Source organism: Oryctolagus cuniculus, chromosome 2 (assembly GCF_051225735.1).
Source record: "Oryctolagus cuniculus isolate XC-2025 breed Fujian yellow rabbit chromosome 2, ASM5122573v1, whole genome shotgun sequence".
NCBI lineage: Eukaryota > Metazoa > Chordata > Mammalia > Lagomorpha > Leporidae > Oryctolagus > Oryctolagus cuniculus.
The window spans coordinates 160,688,766-160,708,402 of NC_142868.1; the positions used below are offsets into that span (position 1 = coordinate 160,688,766).

The 19,637-nt window shown below is 51.8% G+C and overlaps 1 long non-coding RNA gene across 2 annotated transcripts in view; it reads left to right on the forward strand.

Annotated features, from left to right (window-relative positions):
- The first annotated feature begins 936 nt into the window (after positions 1 to 936).
- The window catches only part of LOC149128108 (uncharacterized), a 38,003-nt gene continuing 19,302 nt past the window's right edge, over positions 937 to 19,637 (forward strand). The window contains exon 1 of one of the 2 annotated variants that reach the window (XR_016230395.1): positions 937 to 1,679. This is a non-coding gene — a long non-coding RNA (uncharacterized LOC149128108). Of the gene's footprint in view, positions 1,680 to 15,824; positions 16,252 to 19,637 lie in introns of those variants that run through there. The other variant, XR_016230394.1, reaches the window with a different exon arrangement.

The window sequence follows — 19,637 nt, forward strand, 5'->3', positions numbered from 1 at the left end:
CACCCAGGCGGCCCAGTCTCTGTTCCTCAGATATGCCTCTCCCAAAGCCAGACACCTCGCTTCAGAATTCAGTGCCTTTGGGTTATTTTCTTCTTGTTACAGTGTGAACTTCTCAGTGGGTGGAAGATTTGAACTAGTGGTTAAGATGGTGCCTGGGATGCCCACATCCCACGTCGAGTGCCTGGGTCCGAACCCCAGCTCCACTTTGGATTCCAGTTTCCTGCTCATGTGCACCCGGGGAGGCAGGTGATGGTTCAGACAGTTGGGTTCCTACCACCCACACGGGAGATCTGGACTGAGTTCCTGGCTATTGTGGGTATTTATAGAATAACTAGCCAATGAGATCGCGCGCTCTCTCTCTCTCTCTGCCTTTAAAATAAATTTATTTTAAGTATTAGTTGTCAGTGTGAAGCTGTATCATGAACACTGACTGGATTTTCTTGTTCCCTAGCAGAGCTTCTAGTTGAGACCCACATTCCATCAAGCGAGAGGCGGAGTGAAGAGGCAAGCACATGGGTGGGCTTCTGAGCAAGACCAGTGACCCAGGCCGGCGCCGAGGCTCACTAGGCTAATCCTCCGCCTTGCGGCGCCGGCACACTGGGTTCTACTCCCGGTCGGGGCGCCGGATTCTGTCCCGGTTGCCCCTCTTCCAGGCCAGCTCTCTGCTGTGGCCCGGGAGTGCAGTGGAGGATGGCCCAAGTGCTTGGGCCCTGCACCCCATGGGAGACCAGGAGAAGTACCTGGCTCCTGCCATCGGATCAGCGCGGTGCGCCGGCTGCGGCGGCCATTGGAGGGTGAACCAATGGCAAAGCAAGACCTTTCTCTCTGTCTCTCTCTCTCACTGTCCACTCTGCCTGTCAAAAAAAAAAAAAAAAAAAAAAAAAAAAAAAGACCAGGGAGAGCCCAGGGGCAGGGGAAGGTCTGGGATGGGTCTCACATGTTTATGTGAAATTCTCTGGCACCCATAAAGCAAGTTGACAAGCGGCTCAGATGCAGGAATGGTTTGCAAAGATTTTGGAAGCCATGACTGTCACCACCAAGGACAACTGGGTCCAGAGAGTCCGAGCCGCTGTCTTCTCAGGGACTGGAGACTCCGAGGCTGCAGGCTTGAGCCGACTTCCAGGTACGCTGGGAAGGCTTCCTGCCTTGGGCATGTTTTCACCACCTGCTCACTGAGGCCTGACATTCCTTTTAACGGGAACAAAGGCTTGCATGACAGAGCTGAGGAGCAAGCTTGCAGTGCGCCCAGGAGGACAGACTTAAACGTAGGAGAGAGGGAATGAAGGACACGTGGGGGCGTGCGTATGTCTCGGATGATAGGATTCTGCTCCAAGGCCATCCTGTTTCTTCCCTCCTAATGGCAGCAGAATCGTTTCAGAATGAATTCTAGGTCCCCAGAACCGGAGTCAGAGGAAAGCGAGGGCTAGGACTCTTTAGGCAAGACTACGAGGCAGCTGCATTTTGTTGATTTCAAGGCTTGCAACCAGCCACTCTGCAAGGCGGCGCTGCCCTCTGCTGGCCGCAGGGGGCATAGATCGTCCACAGCAGGGTGAAGCCCTCAGGTCTTCCCCTCAGGTGAGGCGGCCTGAGGAATCGACGCGAACGCGAAGACGTTCCCACCGCCGCACCCGCCGGAGACACCTCTTGGTACCTTCTGGCCTTGACTGGAGAGCAAGCAGGTATTTCCAGCGTCTCCAGCCTGTGCTTAGCAAATTAGGTCCCAGCAGTGGGAAGGGTCGTGGAACTATGGCGCCAGCCCCGCCCCCCATGGCCAGCGCCCCCCGTGGGCTGCGGAGTGGCTCGGCGGCCGGAGGCTTGTCGTCTGGGCGTGCAGACGGGGTGAAGAGTCCGCCGTGTGCCTCTTGCTGGCCCCTGGCTGTACGCCATCTCTGGCCCGAGAGCTCTTGGAAGGAAATTCGCAGTTACTCTCTCGACCCCGGTTATGACACTTCCGTAAAACCCCCTAAATGACAGTGTTCGCGGAGCTTCTGGAACACGTGGAGGCTCCGCATTGTCCTATCCATCCGTGCATCTGGTCCAACCGGGTCCTTGGCAAAGTCTTGCAGGCTGGGGGACTTCCGGCCCTTGGGGCTGGTCTTGCCAAGGCAACCGCAGGTGGGACTCAGAATTCAACCAATGTATCGTAGGCCAATTTGTAAGCCGATAACTCTGTATGAGCCGTGAAGGATGTTGTAAAAATCCAAATGGTCCCGTACCACAAACCAGTAAGCCGGGAGAAGCCAAGCAGGGGGCTGTGGGAACCCCAGCCCACGGCGTGACAAGTGCAGGTGGGCTCTCGGCCAGTGGGAGGCAGTCGGCCCGTGAGCTGCGATGCTGTGCCCCCCGTGGACGGGTAGAGAGAGGACGCTGGCTGGTGTCTCCTGCACCCTGCAGAGCTGTTCGCTTGGTCCCCTCACCCCACACTTCTGGTAGCTGCGTTGATTGTTGACTGAGACTGTAGGAGAAACTTTGTTTTTTGCTTTTGTCCTTGGAGGCTCCATGCTCCAAAGGGTTCCGCACAGGGGTGTTAATGCTCTGTGGCTTCTGTCTTGGAACTCAGAATAACTGTGTGTGCCTTCATGCTTTGTGAGTGAAGTCCCTGGCGGGCCAAGCAGCACTGGGGGCCTGCAGCCTGAGCTCATGCGCACTCTGCCACGGGCTGCCTCCCTGGGACAGCTTCTCAGGGGCCTGCGCCTGGCCTGCCCCTCCCTGCCCTGGCCCCCATCCCCTGTGGGGGCGCTGGGAGGCTTGTGGGTCAGCATCTTGGGGAACAGCTGGGGGCATCCTTCATACCTCCTGTTCTGCTCCCGAGTGTCTCGTTACAATGTAGAACAGTTTGTAGTAGATACTCAGAATCTGTTCAGTTAATAAAGGAACGCACCAGTAGGTTCTCCTTTATTTCAGCTGAAGCTTTGGTGCATGGTTTGTGGCCCTTTTTTTCTGGAAAGCTGTTTCCCCTTTTGGGTGAGAAAAAAATAGAGGACGTGGGGGGTAGGAGTCATTTCTTTTAACTTTTGTTTACTTATTGCAGACACACACACACACACACAGAATGCTCTTATCTGCTGGTTCATCTGAAGTTGGGTCAGAGAGGAGTCAGGAGTTGGGAACTCAATCCAGGTCTCCCTTGTGTGTGGCAGGACCCCAATTATTTGAGCCATCACCATGGCCTCTCCCAAGGTACACATTAGCAGGAAGCTGGAATCAGGACCCAGACCCAGGTGCTCTGACGTGGAATAAGGCATCTTAACCACTAGTCCGAACGCTTGCCCCAGAAATCATTTCTATCTGAAAATGGATTCAACTTGCCACTGAATTCTTGGGTAGCAATAAAGACTCACAGTGTGGCCAGCGCTGCAGCTCACTTGGCTAATCCTCCGCCTGCGGCGCCAGCACCCCAGGTTCTAGTCCCTGTTGGGGCGCCGGATTCTGTCCCGGTTGCCCCTCTTCTAGGCCAGCTCTCTGCTGTGGCCAGGGAGTGCAGTGGAGGATGGCCCAAGTCCCTGGGCCCTGCACCCCCATGGGAGACCAGGAGAAGTATCTGGCTCCTGGCTTCAGATCAGCACAGTGCGCCCGCCGTAGCAGCCATTTGAGGGGTGAACCAATGGCAAAGGAAGACCTTACTCTCTGTCTCTCTCTCTCTCTCATTGTCCACTCTGCCTGTCCAAAAAAAGAAAAAAAAAAAAATGGACTCACAGTGTAATCTGTGCACCTGTGTTCCAGAGTGGTCAGGGCCTGTGCCGGGAGGTCAGAGCTACATGTCTCCTTCCTGTGCTGGCCAAGTGTTCTGGCTCAGTCTCCCAGGGCAGCAGGGGCACAGGGGGAACAGGAGAAAGTGGGGGTGAACCAAGAGAAGGGCGTGGTGCGCATGCAGACTTCTGCTCACCTGTGCACCCCTTCGAGATGTGCAGAGAGAGTGGTGGGGAGCAAGGGGGCCTGTCCTCTGTGGTCGAACAGGCTGGAGCTACGTTCTGGTCCGCTCTCAGTGAGCATCAGGAGCACGGCGTCACCCGTGAGCCCTGGAGGAAGGCGCATGTGATGACGTGAACAGCCCCTCAGCTTGGGGGTGTTCAGACAATGAGAGGGCTGTGGCAGACTTCGTTTTTAAAAAAATTAATATTTTTCTTTAAAAATAAGTTTATTTAGTTATTAATTATTATTATTCACAATAATGCTATCCAGTACTTGAGTCGTATGTGCTTCGGAGGAGATGGGGCTTTGTGGGGGTGTTGGCCCTTGGGTGGGCTCAGCCATGAGGGTAGTGGTTGGGCTATGAGGAGGCTGCAGGAACATTCTAGGTGGGAGGAGCGGCAGGCAGAGAGGAGTAGGAAACCACAAGGAGCAGCAGTTTCATTCGTGAAGTGGAGGTGGATCCAAGATGAGCAGGGAGGGGCACCAGATGGAGTGTGGCCCACCTGTATGGGGGCGGGGCTTGGATAGTGAGAGGCTCTGGAAGGTTTCTTTTTAACTGATTTTTTTGTTTTTCCAAAAATGGATTTTTAAATTATTTTCAAAAAGATTTTCACTTTATTTGAAAGACAGAGAGACATCATCTGTCCACTGATTTATTCCCCAAATACCTGCAACAGCCAGGGATGGGCTAGGCTGAAGTCAGGAGCCAAGAACTCAGTACAAGTCTCCCATATGTGTGTCAGGGACTCAGGTACCTGAGCTGTCATCTGCTGCCTTCCAGGATTCGTATTAGCAGGGAACTGGATTGGCAGTGGGATAGCTGGGAATCAAACCAGGCACTCTGATGTGAGATGCACAGTCTTGCGATAGGTTTCCCTCCTCCCCCCCTCCCTCCCTCCCTCTCTCTTACCTCCTTTCCTTCTCCCTTCCTTCCCTCTTCCTTTTTTTCTTTTAGATTATTTTATTTATTTGAAAGGCAAAAAGAGAGGGAAAGACAGAGGCAAACAGATCTGTTCATTCCCCAAATGACCACAATAGCCATGGCTGGGCCAGGTGGAGTCCTGAACTCTATCTGGCTTTCTCAAGAGGATGGGAGGGGCCCAGGCACTGCTTTTCCAGGCGCATTAGCAGGGAGCTGGGTTGGAAGCAGAGCAGCACGGCCTTGAACTAGTGCTCCGATATGGGATCTGGGCTTTCCTGTGGCAAACAGTTGCTGAGAACCTGGAGGCAATTCCTCATTTGCCAGTCGAGGGGCAGATTTTTAGAGGAAAAGCAATGCAGAGCTAAAAGTCTTCTTGTTGCTTATGCAGAACAGTCTGGGCACGGACTTTTGGTGTGGTGCTCAAGACACTTTCAGGCTTGGAATGCCTGAAACCCTCATGAGACAGCCTGGCTTTGTGTCCCAGCTCTGCGCCCAGTTCCGCTTTCCTGATAATGAGTGCCTGAGCACCTTGGGAGGCAGCACTCGATGGCTCAAGTACTTGGGTCCCTGCCACCACATGGGAGACCTGACTTGAGTTCCTAGTTCCTGCTTTGGCCAGTCCCAGCCTTTGATGTTATCCATACCTGGAGAGTGAGCCAATGGATGGGAGATCTGCATGTCTGTCTCTCTCCCTTACAAAAAACAAAAATAACAGTCCCATACATTTCCTCCCAGGGACTTTCCAAGGAGAAGACAATGGCTCCCTGGCCCCTGAGGCAGATCCCTGCAGGCCCTGACACACTGGGTTTTGGCTCCGGTGGCTGTGAGCTGGGGAGTGGGGCTGGGAGGAGAAATGATAGAAATCAGTACTCTCCCCTCTTCTGCAATTTCCCTTTCTGTGGTTTCAGTTACCTGCAGTGTCAGTTACTTGTGGCCAACCGAGGCCTGAACATATCAAGTGGAAAATACCAGAAATAAATAATTCACAGATTTTTAAATAACTGTGATTACATCATGTTACTATAATTGTTCTATTTGCTATTAATTCTTCTTGTTGAACTCTTACTGTACCTAATTTAATTTATAAATTAAAGTTTATCATAGCGTCACTGGCAATGGCTGGCTTGCTTCGGTTCCTCTTCGCTGAAGGTATAAGGAATTATAGTTCAGAGAGATAAAAAGTAGGGATAGTAAAAAAAAAAAAAAAGTTGATTGAAATACATTCCTAGGGAGGAACGAGCCAGTGGAGAGGGCACGTGGCACCCTTCCTGGTCTGGTACTGGTATCGTAAGGTATGAGGGCTGTTGACTGGTGATGTGGCTGCAACACTCAGGATTGGCATTTGTGATTGACAGCTGGGAGTTGCATACCTTTGGGGTCTCTTGCGCATGTGGCTACAAACTTCTGGTTACTGAGTTCCCATTTTATCAGAACCTGTTAACTACAAGTTAAACTGGAAAATGGACAGTCTTGGGTGGGGGCTAGCAGATAACAGGGCCCATGGATTCACCCCTGGAGGAGGGTCTTGTGTCCTCCTATCCCCCCATATTGGGTCTGCACATGTGGGAAAAAACATAGCATATAAGGCTCGGAACGCCCTGCAGCTTCAGGCATCCACTGGGGGTTTGGAATGTGTCTGCTGGGGCCAGGGGAGCTCTGGGATCGTGGCGGACATTCGCTGAGTGCCATGGGGCGGACCCTGTTCTGTGTCTTCACTGTTCTACACTCATGCTGAAAACAAGCAGAGAGAGCAAGGTCATATCAGTTAGCAAGAGGCATAGCCAGTGTCCAGCCCTAACCGTCTGCTTCTAGAATCTGATTTGTGCTTTTTTTTTTTTTTAAAGATTTATTTATGTATTTGAAAGTCAGAGTTACAGAAAGAGAGAGAGAGAGAGAGACCTTCCATCCCCTGGTTCACTCCCCAAATGGCAGTCCGTGTGGGGAGCAACTGAGACTAGACCAAGTTACTGGAATTAAGACTTATTCTATGCATCTGCTCTCCCACAATATGGTGCTGAGAGAGACCAAACAACCTCTACACAGCTGCCTCTCACCAATTTGACTGATGAGCTGCAGGAGCCCATCCTGCTCCTGATTGGAGGAGAGCAGCGTACTCAGCGTGTGGGTAGCAGAGTTGGGATTGGTGGAAGAGGACTATAAAGGAGGAGAGAGACAACATGCACCAGGAACATCTGAAGGAACACCTGAGCAGCCCCCGAGAGAGCCGGCCGGTGGTGTGCCACTCCTCTGCGGAAGCGGGGAAAGTGGCAGGGGGTGCTGCCCCTCCACGGAGGTGGAGGGGTCGGCAGCCAACCCGGGAAGGACCAGCAGCTAACCCGGGAAGGGCCGAGCAGATGAAAGAACAGCACAGGGTCTAGTGTCATTCTTCCGCGAAGAGGGGGAGCGACAGTCCGTAAAAGGGGGCTGAGGGAGGCCGGCAAGAGCAGCATCTGGCGCGACTCCTTCTGCTGTGCAGGTTTTCTGGTTGCTCATTCAGAGGTGAACCAGATTTGGGGTTTTACAGACCAGTAAGTTTCTCCCCAAATTAGGTAGTTCCCCTTTTATGTTGTGAAGCAGAACCATTTTTTGCTGATGCAACTGTTAAAAATTTTACTTTTTTAACTAATTTTTCATTGATACATAATTGTATGTGTCTGTGGAGTGCACTGTGATAATTCAATACAGATATGAAATGTGTAATGAATAAATAAGGGTAATTAGCATTTCTATCTATATAGTTATCTTTTTTTGGTAAAAAGTTTTTTTTAATGATTTATTTTTACTTATTTGGAAGGCAAAGTTACAAAGAGAGAGAGGGAGAGACAGAGAGAGAGAGGGAGAGATCTTTTATCCGCTGATTCACCCACCAAATGACCACAATGGCCAGGTCTGGGTCAGGCCAAAGCCAGAAGCCAGGAGCTTCTTCTGGATCTCCCACATGGGTGGAGGAGCTCAGCTACTTGAGCCATCTTCCACTGCTTTACCCAGGCCACTAGCAGACAGCTGGATTGGAAGTGGAGCAGCTGGGTTTCAAATCAACACCCAGGGGCCAGCGCTGTGGCATAGTGGGTTAAGCCACCGCCTGCAGTGCTGGCATCCCATATGGGTGTCGGTTTGAGTCCTGGCTGCTCCACTTCTAATCCAGCTCTCTGCTGTGGCCTGGAAGGGCGTGGGGGATGGCCCAAGTCCTGGGCCCCTGCACCCACGGGAAGAAGCTCCTGGCTCCTGGTTTCGGATCCCCGCAGCTCTGGTTGTTGCGGCCAATTGGGGAGTGAACCAGCGGATGGAAGACCTCTCTCTCTCTCTCCTTCTCTCTCTGTGTAACTTTAAAATAAATAAATAAATCTTAAAAAAAAATACAATCAGCACCCATATGTGATGCTGGCATCACAGGAAGTGGCTTAACTTGCTAGGCCACAACACTGGCCCTTGGCAACACATTTTAAAAATTCTTCTAACATCGGCCGGTGCCGCGGCTCACTAGGCTAATCCTCTGCCTAGCGGCGCCGGCACACCGGGTTCTAGTCCCGGTTGGGGCACCGGATTCTGTCCCGGTTGCCCCTCTTCCAGGCCAGCTCTCTGCTGTGGCCAGGGAGTGCAGTGGAGGATGGCCCAGGTGCTTGGGCCCTGCACCCCATGGGAGACCAGGAAAAGCACCTGGCTCCTGGCTCCTGCCATCGGATCAGCGCGGTGCTCCGGCCGCGGCGGTCATTGGAGGGTGAACCAATGGCAAAGGAAGACCTTTCTTCTAACATCACCATTATTTCACAAGATAAATAAAATTTTGGGGCCAGCACTGTGGCATAGTAGGTTAAGCCTTGCCTGAGCACCAGCATCTCATTTGGGTACCAGTTTGAATTCTGGCTGCTCTGCTCTGATCCAGTTCCCTGCTGGTAGCCTGGGAGAGCAGTGGGTGGCCTGAGTGCTTTGGGCCCCTACACCCATGTGGGAGACCCTGAAGAAGCTTCTGGATCTTGGCTTCAGATCAGCCCAGCTCCAGCCGTTGTAGCCATTTGGGGAGTGAACCAGCGGATGGAAGACCTCTCTCTCTGTGTCTCCTCTCTGTCTGTAACTCTCTCAAATAAATAAGTAAATCTTTAAAAAAATAATAAATGTAATTTTAATTCAAATAAACCCCTTGAAGGATGCAATCTCAAGGCCGGTTCTTTAAGTTGAATAAATCTACCTTTTGTGTTTAAGTTTTATTTTATCTGGGAGACTCAGAGACAGATCGTCCATCTGCTGGCTTGCTTCCAAAATGCCAGTGACAGCCAGGAGCTGAGAACACAGTGTCGGTCTCCCACACGGGTGGCAGGGCCCAGTCGTGCGAGCATCACATGGCTCCTTCCAGGGTGTGCACTAGCGGGAAGCTGGAGTCAGGAACAGGAGCTGGATAGTGAACCCAGTCATTCCAACCAGGGATGCAGGTGTCTTAATCTGTTTTATCCACTAGGCCACATGCCTGCCCCTTAAGTCTACCTTTGTACAACCTCCCTCTGTTGTCCTTATTTTCCTCATCTCACTGGGGTTTTGATATGGGGGAAGATTAGGTAGGAATCGGTGAGCTGGAATTTCTGCCAGCCCTGCATTTTAATTCCACCCTCCTATCTGTCAATCTAATATGCCCACTTTCCCATGATGCTCTGTGTCTCACCCAGAACCAGTAAGGAGGAGACACCATTATGGCCACATGGATGTTAAACTACTTGTGGAGGTACCATGAAAATCCCAGAAAGCCTCATGCATGCTGAATTCCACCCAGGCTTTACCCCCTCTCCTAAAAGAGGCCAACAATATGGGAATGTGGGGGGCCCTTCTTTTGCCTTTGATCTTGCTTGGGGTTCTTCTCCCCCTTCTCCCCTAGGCAGCTCTCTGGCCCACTCCTGATGGGTTTCCACGGGGCTGCCCACAATCACGGGTGAATGTATGTTCACTTTCTCTTTTTAAAATAAATCCTGCCCTCACTTGTGTGCTGTATTATGTCTCTTCTTTGAATTCTTATCTCTGTGGGAGTAGGACCCCGGGGTAAAGGTTGAGATGCGCAGGCCCACACAGCGTGGAGGCATGTCCTCACAGCCACTACCTGTTTAAGAACACCTCGTCTCAGGGCCCTGTGACACCTCCTTTGAGGCTCTTAAAGCCTCTGCCACACAGGAAGTCGTGTTCACTCCTACTCCATGAGTAAGAAACGAGGCTGCATTGTGGCGCAGCTCGTTACGTCTGCACCTGTGATGCCAGTGTCCTCGATGGCAGTGTCTGTTTGAATCTTGGCTGCTCCACTTCTGGTCCAGCTTCCTGCTAATGCACTTGGGAAAGCAGCAGAGGATGGCCCAAATGCTTGGGCCCCTGCATCCATGTGGGAGACCTGGCTTCATCCTGATCCAGCTTTTCTGTTGCAGACACTTGGGGAATAAACCAGCAGATGGAAGATACATCCTCTCTATTGCTCTTACTTTCAAATAAAATTGTCGCTCCCCCATTCGCGGAGGAACGACACTAGACCCTGTGCTGTTTTTTCTGCCCAGCTCTTCCCTGGTTAGCTGCCGGTCCCTCACTCGTGGAGGAATGACGCCCGTCCCGGGTTAGCTGCCAGCCCCTCCACCTCCGTGGAGGGGCGGCACCCCCCCTGCTGCTTTCCCCGCTTCCGCGGAGGAGCGGCACACCACCGGCCGGCTCTCTCAGGGGCTGCTCAGGGGCTGCTCAGGTGTTCCTCTCAGGTGTTCCTCTCGTATGTTGTCTCTCTCCTCCTTTATAGTCCTCTTCCACCAATCCCAACTCGGCTGCCCACACGCCGAGTACGCTGCTCTCCTCCAATCAGGAGCAGGATCAGCTCCTGGAGGTCATCACTCAAGTTGGCAAGAGGCAGCTGTGTAGAAGCTGTTTTCTCTCCCAGCGCCATATTGTGGGAGAGCAGATGCATAGAATAAGTCTTAATTCCAGTAACTTAGTCTAGTCTCAGTTGCTCCCCACATAAAATAAGCAAATACATCTGAAAAGAGAGAGAAACATTTAAGGACACACAGTTTTAAAATAGCAGGGCTGTGTCGCAAACCAGGTCCAGTGCTTTTCCTCGTATGTGTCAGACCATTATTCAGATGCACTGACTGGGCACCAGACTGATTCCTGTGTGAGAACTGCATGTTCTGGAAGAGGGAGCATTTGCAAGCATTTTCTTCATTGACAGGGCTCAGAACATAGTAGCACAGCTGGCTGAGAGGCTGCCTCTGGATCCAGGGCCAGTCGGGAGCCCCGTGTTTGTCTTTTTCATTGCAGGTCCAGCAGGGGTGGGCACACAGGGCTGGCCTGTGGCTCAGTGGGTTAAGCCGCAGCTTGGAACACCTGCATTCCCTATCAGAGTGTCGGCTCCTCTGCTTCTGACCCAGCTCCTAATGCACTGGGAAGCAGTAGATGTTGGCTCAAGTACTCGAATCTCTGCCACCCACATGGGACTCTCAGAGTTCCTGGCTACAGCCTGGTCCAGCCCTGGCTATTGTGGGCACTTGGGGGGTGAACCAGTGGTTGTGAAATTTCTCTCTCGCTCCCTATTTCATTCTGCCTTTCCAACAAATAAATAAATCTTTAAAGAAATCCTTGCAGTGTAGTAGGGTGTGGTTTTGCATGCCAGTTTTTATTTTTATTTATTTATTTTTTTCAGTTTTGGATGTTCATTTATAAATACATAGGGGTATACAATGCTTTCCAAAATTATTTCATGGGGTATTTGTGCAAAAATGTTTGCAGTGCCTCTGCTCTCTTCTCAGGAAAGCTGACCTCCCCCAAGAGCTCCCAGGGTACGTCCCGAGCTAACCTGGTCAGAAGAACTGCATCTTCCTCACAAGTGACTGGCTGAGACAGCATGGATTCAGGAACGCACACACGCCTTCATCTGGGCCAGTCCCTGCAGGTTTGCAGGGAGCTTCTGGGAACAGTTTCCTTCCACTCCAAGGGTGCCACAGGGACAGGCAACGATGCACACTATCTCACCACCAGATGATGGAACAAGACAGGCAGACTTAAGAAAAGCAAGGGAACAGGACCCGGCGCCGTGGGACCAAATCAGTCCTGAAACCTACACCTCTGGACTTCCAATTATGACAGTTCACAGACGCGCAGATTTTTAAGCCAGCTTGTGTAGAATTCTGAAACAAACGCTTTCCCTTCTGAAAGGCCAGGTCCCACCCCTTCCTCCACAGCCTGCACTAACAGCTGCAGGAAAGACAGTTCTCTTGGTCCTGGGAACCAGCATTTCCTGGGCTTTCCCCACCTCTCTGGATACCATAGTTATTACTTCACTTCCTGCGTATTGCTCCCCAAGGCCTACAGAATAAAGACTCCTCCAAAGGGCTCAGGATGCCCTCACGAGCTGGTCATCCATGCCCATTCCCTTCCCCATTTCCTGTCCCATGCTCTCCATTCACTGCTGGAGGCTGCAGTTCAAACACACTCTATTCCTTAAAGTTTCTTTGAGAGGGCCAGCGCCGTGGCTCACTTGGTTAATCCTCCACCTGTGGCGCTGCCATCCCATATGGGCGCCGGGTTCTAGTCCTGGTTGCTTCTCTTCCAGTCCAGCTCTCTGCTGTGGCCCGGGAAGGCAGTGGGCCCTGCACCCGCATGGGCGACCAGGAGGAAGCACCTGGCTCCTGGCTTCGGATCAGCGCAGCACTGGCCGTAGTGGCCATTTGGGGAGTGAACCAATGGAAGGAAGACCTTTCTCTGTCACTGTCTGTAACTCTACTGTCAAAAAAAAAAAAAAAAAAAAAGGTTTCTTTGAGAACAAGTGAAGTTATTCCCACTCCCTGAAGTATCGCTGACTAGCCCTGCCCTTAACCACCTTCAAGACTGGGCTCAAGCCTGGACAACCCTTTACACTCGCAGCCCATGAGCTAAGCAACGTTCTACTCATCTTGGCTTCTCATCCGGCAACTAAGCGCATCTGACACAGCTGGTGAATGTTCAGTGACTAGGTCTAAGTGTCTGATCTATATAGCAAATCTGCAATACTCTTAAATGCTAACTGCGTATTTCCTTCACCTCTGTGTCTAAAGAGCTCAGGACACTGACATACAGCTGGTTCCAATACCCGCTGTGCATGCTATTTAATTTAAGGCGCTGCTAGGCTCCTTTCTTCTGTCCTGCCTTGGTTCCCACAGCCAGTGGGCAATACGAACTCTACACTCAAACCCTCCTCTTCTTCATAACTAACTCTCATCAGCCGACAGCCTGCCTGTAAGCATAGGGCACACTCTGCCCCTGGGGCCTCGCGTTCTTGACGCTGCCCGCCATTTCTTCCCACAGGTTAACTTGGCTGTCGATGTCGGAGAAAACCACCATAGCCATCTGCCTCGAGGTCGGGACCAAGACAGGTGTCCCCTCCTCTCCCTTCCCTGAGGTTGACAGGTGCCAGCGCCAGGCACCATTCCTGGCAGTGGGGAAACGGAGGCCCTGGGGGACCCTAAACTCCAAGGTCACACAGCAAACCGGGGTCAGGAACGGGCCTTGGAGGTGCGGTTTCGGCCCGGCTCACGGGCTGAGGAGTCGGGAGCCCCTAACCTTCCTCCCCCAGGCCATGACGGAATGAGAGCTCACTGCAGACCGCTACTGCCCCCACGCTCACCCGGCTCGGGCTCCCGGGGCCGCTCGGCCGCTCACGTGGATCCTGCAGCTGTTCGCCAGTTTTTATTTAATAGGCGTTCACTATGGAAAGAAAAGAGGAAGGGCAAAAATAATCATGGTGCTTCTGGGAGGAAGGGGAGGGATGAAGTCCAGAGAAGATTTGATGGGGACAGTAAGGGAGGAGCAAGGCTGCAAGAGGGGCTTGTCCCTGAGGCCAGGGGAGGGATGGCAGAAGGCAGGAGCACTGAACATGGCTGCCCCCCATTTAGCTTAAGCCCACACTCCTGATGATGGCTCCCAGTACCTACCGACCTGGCCCATACCTGCTGCTCTAGTGATTTCCATGTGCCAGCCACATTTCCTCTAAGATGTCCTGTGGGGCCTGGGGCCGGTGCTGTGGTGCAGCAGGTTAAAACCCTGGCCTGAAGCGCCGGCATCCCACGTGGGTGCTGGTTCTAGTCCCGGCTGCTCCTCTTCTCTGTTATGTCCTGGGAAGGTGGTGGAGGATGGCCTGGGTCCTTGGGCCCCTGCACCCATGTGGGAGACCCAGAGAGGCTCCTGGCTCCGGGCTTCAGATTGGCGCGGCTCCGGCCATTGCGGCCATCTAGGGAGTGAACTAGCAGATGGAGGACCTCTTTCTCTGTCTCTACATCTCTCTGTAACTCTGTATTTAAAATAAATAAAATAAATATTAAAAAAGGACAACATGTAGATTGCAATATGACAGCTTCCTTAAAACAAACAAACAAACAAAAAGATGTCCTGTGGGATCCCACCTTTTAACCTTTTTTATTTTTTTAAAAGATTTATTTATTTTTATTTGAAAGTCAGAGTTACGCAAAGAGAGGAGAGGGAGAGAGAGAGAGAGAGAGGTCTTCCATCTGATGGTTCACTCCTCTGTTGGCTGCAACAGCTGGAGTTGGTGCCGATCCGAAGCCAGGAGGCAGGAGCTTCTTCCAGGTCTCCCACATGGGTGCAGGGGCCCAAGGACTTGGGCCATTTTCTGTTGCTTTCTCAGGCCATAGAAAATAATTGGATTGGAAGTGGAGCAGCTGGGACTTGAACTAGCTCCCATTTGGGATGCCGGCATTGCAGGCAGCAGCTTTATCTGCTATGCCACAGTGCCGCCCCCTTTTTCAACCTTTTGAGGCCTTTGAATATGCTGTTCCTGCATTAGGGGGTGCTCATTTTTCACCAGTACTTATTAATGCCTAGTAATACCTATTAATAACTAGGTAAGAGGCAGGCAGCCCTGAGCCATGCCAGCCACATCAGCCTGCCTCCGAAAGCAGTGAGCACATAATGAGTGCCATGGCCCGGGGCTCAGCAGGGCGCCCTGAAGCCCATGGCAGCACCAAGGAGCACACACCGCCATGCCCTGGGTGGAGTCAGCACCCTGAACCTTTCCTTCATATCCCAGCTATGGTCCGCGGTTGAATACCCAGGCGATCACTTTGGTAACAACTTACTCAAAACTGGACAGCTGGCTTGGTTTGGGCTGCCACCATATCTGCAGTCCAGCATGGAGCCAGAGGCCTGGACGGTCCCCTTAAGAGTTTGTTGAACAGCTTCCTCCTTGTTTTGCTGAGGACAGCCTGGCTGTGTGACTGGCATTTTGCGCTCAGTTCACACTAGTCTTGGGGGTGGGTTGGGTTGCAGGTCATAAAGATCTCTAGAAAATTGTTCCCAGGCTACTTGAGGTTCTGTTTTCTTCCTAGTCCAAGGCTCAGAACTCACTGGGCTTGCGATCTCCCAGTTCTGCGGATAATGAAGCCTGTCGCCTGCTGATCAGAGCAGGGCTTGAGCGCCCACGAGATGTGCATACCTGTGGGCATGACTGGCTGGGCAGGAGTGCTGGTGCACCTGTCATTCCCTGGTCAGCCACCAAAGGGCAGTATTGCTCCATAAGGAAGAGCAGATGATGGGCGTTCCAACCACAGAGCAACCAGGTTTTAATGATCCTAACTAGCATTTATTGAGACCCCCCTCACATTGCATATTCAAATTCAACAATTATGCCAGAGAAGGCTGAGGAACTCTGTTTTAAAGATGAAGTAAAGAGGGTGCAAGAGATCAGGTGACATTTTCAGTGTCTCATGGCTACTTCAAGGCTAAGCCCGAATTCAGACTCAGGGCTGTGTAAATCTCAAACCCAGTGCTTTCGCCTGCTCTCCTGTAAAGGCAGCAAATCGTTTGGAATTTGTGCTCGTAGAAGCCACCTGTCTGGGCTTTGCTCACAGCACAGCCCTCTTTCACTCAGCTGGCTCAAATTAGCCAAAGGCTGTGTGTTTTTTTCTTTTTTTAAGATTTATTTATTTATTTATTTGAAAGGCAGAGTTACAGAGAAGGAGAAACAGAGAGCGAGAGAAAGATATCTTCTATCCGCTGTTTCACTCCCTAAATGGCCACAGCCGCCATTTGTGGCTACATCAGGTGGAAGCCGGAAGCCAGGAGCTTCTTCACTGACTTGTCTGAAATTTGCAGTGAGTTAAGAACGCCTGCTTACTCCAGACAGCATTCCTCGGCGCGAGTGAGGGGAGAGGAAAGATGCGGATCAGCCCTCCCAGAACCCCTCTTGGGTCTCATTCCGCAGTCCTTCCTGCCCCTCCCTGCCCAGCCCTCTGACAGGCCTGATTAGGTAATCTCTCCCCAGGGTTTTTCCATGGTCCCCTGTGGCATCCCAGGTGCTTCCTGGGCGGGGACCTGCCTTTTCCCCCACTGCCTCACCAGTGTGACTGTCAGCCCTGCAAGTCTCCCTCCAGCAGAGTGGGGATCTGCTCCTGCCCACCCCGGGGTTGAGGAGGGTGAGTGACCACCTGCGGAGCTCTTGGCACCATGCCTGCCCGTAGTGGGGGCTCATTCTTGCCTTCCTTCCTGTCCTTGCCTCAGGCCTTGGAAATGTGCAGGTGCAACACAACCTAAAAGGCAGAGCCCTGTGGAGTTGTGCTCTATATGGTGTAGTCCCAGCTCAAATACTTCCAGACGCAGTCACGTGTCATTGGGGGCTTTATTTTGCTCAAGCTGACACCAAGGAAGGCATCTGAACCGTTTTGTTCCTGTACCCATGGTGACCACTGCCAAACTCCTGGATGCTAAACTCCTTGAAGGCAGGGACAGGGTTAGGAGCCACTGGGTCTCCCTGTGGGTCCAGCCCAGCGCTGGGTCTTCAGTGTTGTCTCTGAGACTTTGAATCAGTCCATTCATGGTTGGCTGGGTGCGCGAAGAGCAGGAGGCATGGGCGGGTCATTCCAGGGTGTCACTGAATGAAACAGAAGGCACATTGTTTTAAGAGCTTGTTGAGGGGCTGGCCCTGTAGCATACAGATAAATCCACTGCCTGCAGTGCTGGCATCCCATTTGGGTGCTGGTTTGAGTCCTGGCTGCTCCACTTCCAATCCAGCTCTCTGCTATGGTCTGGGAAAGCAGTGGAAGATGGTCTGAGTCCTTGGGCCCCTGCACCTGTGTGGGAGACCAGAAGAAGCTCCTGGCTCCTGGTTTCGAATCGGCCCAGCTATGGCTGTTGCGGCCATCTGGGGAGTGAACCAGTGAATGGAAAAGGAAGACCTCTCTCTCTGTCTCTACCTTTCTAACTCTGTCTTTCAAATAAATACATAAATCTTTAAAAAACTAACTGAAGAAGGACTGAAAATCTGCATATAAGAGCTAAAGCCATAAAACTCTTAGAAGAAAATAGGGCTAATGTTACCTGACCTTGGGTTAAGTAATGGTTTCTTAGATATGATCCCTAAACTAAGCCACAAAGGAGAAAGATAAACAGGCTTCATCGGCATCGAAACAAAGTATGAACCTAAAAAAAAAAAAAAAAAGCGTGTTGAAGCCCAGGAGAAATTCCGTACCGTCTGCTTCCTGTTGCAGGGGCTGGCCACTGAGTGGCTTGATTTTCTCTGTTCCATGGCTAAAACACTTAGGGTTTGATCAGTCTGTCTGCATAAGCTCTCAAAACCTAAAGTAACCAAAAGCCCTTGAAACATGGTAAGTGTATTACGGACAGATTTTCTCGCCTTGAGTTATCTCAGGAACGGGGCGTTCTACTTTGTATGGCGTTTAACCTGATTCTACTTTGTATGGCATTTAACCTCGCAGCGTGGTCTTGCGTTACTTTATCTCCACAGGGAACCCCAGGGGAGCTGACTGCTTTCCGCACCCCGGAGAGGCGGGGACTCTCGAGGGGCTTGCCTGCGAGGGTGTGATGGAGGCAGACCTCCGGCTCCGCTTCGGCAGCGCTGGCAGCCTGGGCCCTCCTTGTGCGTGCTCCGCGACAGCCCCACGCAGCCCCCACGGGCTGCCCACAACCATTGCTGCCGCAGCCATAGACGCTTCCGCGGCAGATGCTGGCACAGGTGTGCGCAGGTGCGCAGGGGGTGTGGCCACGAATGGCTGGCCAGGCAGGGCGGTCCTGAGTGGGAAGCTGCTGACAGAGTGAGACTTCTGGGCACTGGGAGAGAGCTTCCTGGCTCCCAAATATTTTCTGCTCCCTGAAAGTTCCTTAACAGGGAATAAAGCCTGGTAGTCCAAATTGAAAGACTCAGGTGCCAATCTTGGTTCTGTTCTTTATTGGCTGTGTGAACTTGGGCAGAACTCCTAGCCTCTCTGAGACTTTTTTTTTTTTTTTTTTTAAGATTTATTTTATTTAATTGAAAGGCAGAGCTACAGAGAGGCAGAGGCAGAGAGAGAAAGAGAGGTTCTCCATTTGCTGGTTTACTCCCCAGATGGTTGCAATGGCCGGAGCTGCACCTGTATGAAACCAGGAGCCAGGAGCTTCTTATGGGTCTCTCACGTGGGTGCAGGGGCCTAAGGACTTGGGCCATCTTGTACTGCTTTCCCAGGCCATAGCAGGGAACTGGATCAGAAGTAGAGCTGCAGGGACTTGAACCGGTGTTCATATGTGATGCCGGCACTGCAGACAGCGGCTTTACCTGCTGTGCTATAGCATCGGCCCTGAGACATTAAAAAAAAAAGATTTATTTATTTATTTGAAAGGCAGAGTGACAGAGGGAGAGGGAAAGATAGATATCTTCCATCCATTGGATCACTCCCCAAATGACTTCGACAGCCAAGGTTAGGCCAGGCCGAAGCTAGGAGCCAGGAACCTCATCTGTGTCTCCTACAGGGGTGGCAGGAACCCAAGTACTTGAGCCGTCACTCACTGCATTCCAGGTACATTAGCGGGAAAGTGGATCAGAAGCTCAGAGTAGTTGGGACTGGATCCAGGCCCTCCGAAATGGGATGTGTGTGTCTTCGGCAGTGGCCTGGCCTGCTGTACCACTATGTCTGCCCCTCTCTGAGACTTTGTTTAATTATCTGTTAGATGGAGATTTAAGTAACACCTATTTCTTTCTTTCTTTCTTTCTTTTTTTTTTTTTTTTTTTTTTTTTTTTTTTTTTTTTTTTTGACAGGCAGAGTGGACAGTGAGAGAGAGAGACAGAGAGAAAGGTCTTCCTTTTGCCATTGGTTCACCCTCCAATGGCCGCCGCAGCCGGGTGCGCTGCGGCCGGCGCACCGTGCTGATCCGAAGCCAGGAGCCAGGTGCTTCTCCTGGTCTCCCATGGGGTGCAGGGCCCAAGGACTTGGGCCATCCTCCACTGCACTCCCTGGCCACAGCAGAGAGCTGACCTGGAAGGGGGGCAACTGGGACAGAATCCGGTGCCCCAACCGGGACTAGAATCTGGTGTGCCGGTGCCGCAAGGCGGAGGATTAGCCTAGTGAGCGCGGTGCCGGCAGTAACACCTATTTCTTTCTTTCTCTCTCTCTCTCTTTTTTTTTTTTTTTTTTTTTTTTTTTTTTTTTAGTAACACCTATTTCTAAACAATAGTGATTTACTTGAGAGGGAGATAGAAAGAGTTCCTATTCACTTGTTCACTCCCCAGTTCAGATCCACAAAGATAGGGACTGGGCCAGGCCAAACCTGGAGCCAGAAGCTCGATCCAGGTCTCCCATGGGGGCTATATCAGGAGGAAGCTGGAGTCAGGGGTGGAGGGAGGCACTGTGATTTGGCACATGGGCTTCTTTTTTCTTTTTAAAAATTTATTTTCATTTTATTTTAAAGGCAAACACACACACACACATATACATACACACATACTCAGATATCTTCCATCTGCTGGTTCACTCCCCATATACCTGCAGCAGCCAGTCCTGGGCTATACTGAGGCCTGGAGCCTGGAACTGCA